This window comes from Pleurodeles waltl, chromosome 4_2 (genome assembly GCF_031143425.1).
Source record: "Pleurodeles waltl isolate 20211129_DDA chromosome 4_2, aPleWal1.hap1.20221129, whole genome shotgun sequence".
Taxonomy (NCBI): domain Eukaryota; kingdom Metazoa; phylum Chordata; class Amphibia; order Caudata; family Salamandridae; genus Pleurodeles; species Pleurodeles waltl.
Window position 1 is genome coordinate 1,017,288,781 of NC_090443.1, and position 4,124 is coordinate 1,017,292,904.

At 48.7% G+C, this 4,124-nt stretch overlaps 2 non-coding genes across 2 annotated transcripts; one reads left to right on the forward strand and one right to left on the reverse strand.

Moving 5' to 3' along the window:
* Window positions 1-2,478: 2,478 nt before the first annotated feature.
* TRNAE-UUC (transfer RNA glutamic acid (anticodon UUC)) lies at window positions 2,479-2,550 on the reverse strand. Its single transcript has one exon. It is a non-coding gene; the product is annotated as a tRNA-Glu (tRNA).
* Window positions 2,551-3,817: 1,267 nt separating this feature from the next.
* Window positions 3,818-3,890, forward strand: TRNAR-UCG (transfer RNA arginine (anticodon UCG)). The gene has a single exon. It is a non-coding gene; the product is annotated as a tRNA-Arg (tRNA).
* The last annotated feature ends 234 nt before the right edge of the window (window positions 3,891-4,124 follow it).

A 4,124-nucleotide genomic window follows, 5' to 3' on the forward strand; every position in this document is an offset into this window, starting at 1 on the left:
CGGGCCCAAAATTCAATCTGTCATGGCACTATGTGTGCGCTTTCCACACCATATACCAGGGACTTATAGGTTAGTTAAAGGTTCCAGTTCAGAATAAACCAATTTAAACATATTTAAAGGGGGAGCTTAGGCACTTTACTACTTGTTAGTAGAGGCAAAGCGCATAGAGGTCTTAAGCCAGCAAAAATGTAGGATTCAGCAAAAGTTGGAAAATCCTGGTTGCCCTCGCAGAAAAGACAGATTTCCTATGCAGTCTTATTTAAAATCTCGAAACTGCAGCATGATAATCAACAAAGCTGGAAGATCGGTATTAAAATGCTGGTACAACTGCTTTAAAAGAACTTACCTTTAACAAATCTGCAGTGAGACTAGTTAACCCAGAGTGCTTGCAAACCATGAGCATCGCAAGCAGCAACATTAGGACAGCAACTCCAGGCCTTAGCTGTCCCCAGTGTTCTAAGTGCAATAAAAAAGTATGGGAACTGTGATGCTGTGCAGTGGGGGTGGGTGAGTGGGTGTGGGGGCAGGGTTAAAGACATGGGTAAAAATCAAATAGTTGTAAACTATTTCGGTCTTTCATCCTCAAGTAACAACATATAAAATGGCACACAGCTTAAATGAAAAATAAATGCAAGTTAATCACTCCAGCAATCCTGGTTGGTGCATTGGAGAATAGTTAAAAGAGTATGTTTAGTGCTAAGAGGGCCCCATCTGTGACAGAAATCACTGTGAATGTGTGTCATTATTTGACACTTGCATTACACACAGCATAAGGCTGCTACAAAATGCGCAAAACTTTTTTTTTTTAGATAACGTGTTTCTAAATTATATATTTTGGTAATATCCAGACTGTAAGTAGTGCATTGAATTATAACCGTCTTTTAAATGCACACACTTCAATGCTCAGCTGGTAACTCCCTGGCAAAACCACTCAAAAAGAATGAACGTGTGTCATCAGAAAGCTTCAGGTGATTACATGAATTAAAACCAATACCAGCTTCCAAGCACCCTTTATATTTGTAGATTGGCCAGTTGTGCACACTTACATTTCTTTCAGGATTCAAGCACCCTGGCAAGAAGGCTTGTTTACCTGTCTGCCCCTCCCTCAGTCTCACAGAATAGTAGACTCATGGAATTCATTTAAGGGTTGCCAGGGCTCGCACCTGTGACCCCTGGCTAGCCCCTTGCAACCCCTAGCACGGTCTTTGCGACCCCTGGCCTCGGAGGTGGCAAAATGAGTGCCAGGAGCACACTGGCAGTGCGTCCACGTGGACACTGGTTGAGTCTCCTTTCTCCTTGTTGTTTCTCATGTATTTATTACATTAATAGTAAATAATGTTTACAGCTCTGCCAAGTGTCATGCATCTCACGTTACAATAACACATTTCCCTTTATTTTCCCGCATTACTGCAATGCCTGAGATTGTCACGCAAGTCCTGAAGCGCCGTAGAACCTTCTAGTTCCTGTTTCTCACTTTGCTAGGTAAGCACTGTGTAGTGTTTATCAAAGGCCTCAAGGTGGCGTTGGTGTACAACGGGACGTATAGGATTTTCGCTATATTATGGTATTTATACGGTTCCCTCATCTTCATCGCTTGATTTTGCTTGCAAGAACGTGTCACTCATAGTCATTGAAATGTCACTCAATTACACTGAAATTATGAAAATGTCACACATAGCAACCTGAAACCATGGCAGCTATGCCTTTAAATAGCCTCTATTGGTTTAACAAAAATGCAGTTGCTGCACTATGGCCCTCCCTGGCAGCTGAGGTGAGTACAAATTGTTTTTAAATGCATTTTGTGAGTGTGCTTGAGTGTGGGTTTGTGTGAGACAGAGAGAGGGTGTAAGTGTGAATGTGTGTATGTGTAAGCATGTGTGTGATGCCACTTCCGCCTCTCGTGACATTTTGGTGAATTGACTTCCATGGGGAGGCCCCCTGCCTTTACCACAGCCCAAGCATTTCAACTCTCAGGGTTAACCGTCCCGGGGCTGTTGTCTTTTCTCAAAGATTGGGGTCACTGTTTTACTTGAATTAAAAAACGTATGTGCACGTGGTACCCCTCCGACCCCCCGGTAACAGCTAAAAACCCGTGTGTTAAACTCCCGTGAACCAAAAGTGGGAAAAAGCCCATGAACTGCGGGTGTGCAGCGCTATGGGAGGAACTGAAGCCGGAGCCTTCTTGGGGGGACACCTCTGTGGAAGGGCGACTTCCTGCTCCAGGTGACACAGAGGGGGTGTAAAATGTGTACAATATGCAGGAGCTTTGGAAAGCCTTCAAAATACTCCCCTCTGTGCATTAAAGACTCGCTGCGTCTTTTCATAGCGCTTCTGCCGAGACCTTCAAGGCACAGACCCAACCAGGAGGGGGGGGGGGTGTTGTGGGGGGATTAAACGATTTATTTGTGAAAACAGGGGTTAGTACAAGCTGTGAAGACAACAGAAGACAAATGCAGGAATGTGACCCAAAAGTGCAACTTCCCATACCGGGAGTCGAACCCGGGCCGCCTGGGTGAAAACCAGGAATCCTAACCGCTAGACCATATGGGAGCCTGTACACGTTCTGAGGCTCACTCTCTTACAGTCAGAGCTACATGCGGACTGTGCGTAATGAGATTTTCATAGTTTCAATGAATTTAGAGCCCCCGACACACAACAGTAAAATCCAAACACATTAACAAAGGCAGCTCATTACAGGAGTAAAACATGAAGAATTAAAATGATGAAGGGTTTCTTACGAAAAGCTTTCTACTTCCTGAGTGCCCGATAGTAAAATGTACAATTTTGAGGCTCTGCCAGTGCGGAAGGACTCGTAAAGAGGAGTGGGGGTGGGGGAGGGGGGGGGGGGGGAGTGGAAGGGGGGATGGTGGGAGTGGGGCGAGGTGGGGGCATACCACCGACACCATTGGGGATGCAGTTCCCATTTTCAGTACAACACGCATGGGCCGAGCCTCCCTTCTCTTCTAGGCACCAGGAGTCTCTGCCTTCTCCCTGGCTCTGCAGCCTCCAACCTTGTCCGTGGTCACTGGTACCTGCACAGCATAATACCTTCTTCCTGGTCCCTGCACAGCACTCTACCTTATCCTGGGCCCTGGGCTCTGCAGCCTCCAGCCTTCTCCCTGGCTCTGCACAGCATCCACCCTCCTCCCTGGTCACTGGACTCTAGACAGCATCCTCCCTTCTCCCTGGGCTCTACACAGCACCCTACCTTATCCTGGGCCCTGGGCTCTGCATCCTCCAGCCTTCTCCCTGGCTCTGCAGCCTCCAGCCTTCTCCCTGGCTCTGCACAGCATCCACCCTCCTCCCTGGTCACTGGACTCTAGACAGCATCCTCCCTTCTCCCTGGGCTCTACACAGCACCCTACCTTATCCTGGGCCCTGGGCTCTGCATCCTCCAGCCTTCTCCCTGGCTCTGCAGCCTCCAGCCTTCTCCCTGGCTCTGCACAGCATCCACCCTCCTCCCTGGTCACTGGACTCTAGACAGCATCCTCCCTTCTCCCTGGGCTCTACACAGCACCCTACCTTATCCTGGGCCCTGGGCTCTGCATCCTCCAGCCTTCTCCCTGGCTCTGCAGCCTCCAGCCTTCACCCTGGCTCTGCACAGCATCCACCTTCCTCCCTGTTCACTGGTACCTGCAAATCATCCTACCTTCTCCCTTATCCCTGCGTTGTATACAGCATCCTACCTTCTCTACTGGGACTCTGCACAGCATCCTACCGTCTCCCAAGCCTCAGAGCTCTGCGCAGCTCCTACCTGCTGCTCCCTCACCCCAGCAGTCGCTTCCGTTACACTTCACAGCGGTGCTTAACATTATGTGACCGCGTGGCCTAATGGATAAGGCGTCTGACTTCGAATCAGAAGATTGAGGGTTCGAGTCCCTTCGTGGTCGACTGAGAATGTGCATTTCCTCCTGTGGAAAAGGTGTTTTTTATGAAATGTACACACAGGCCGCACATTCTATTGTAAGTGCATTTACACAGATCGCTGGTGATAATTTTACGCTGAAGCATAAAATACTGAAGATCCGAGGGACCCCACCTGCTCCGCTTTGCTCCCTGTGATGCTGATGCTGGCGGCGGAGTTTAGTGACCGACTCGGCATCAATGACGACACATTCACAGCA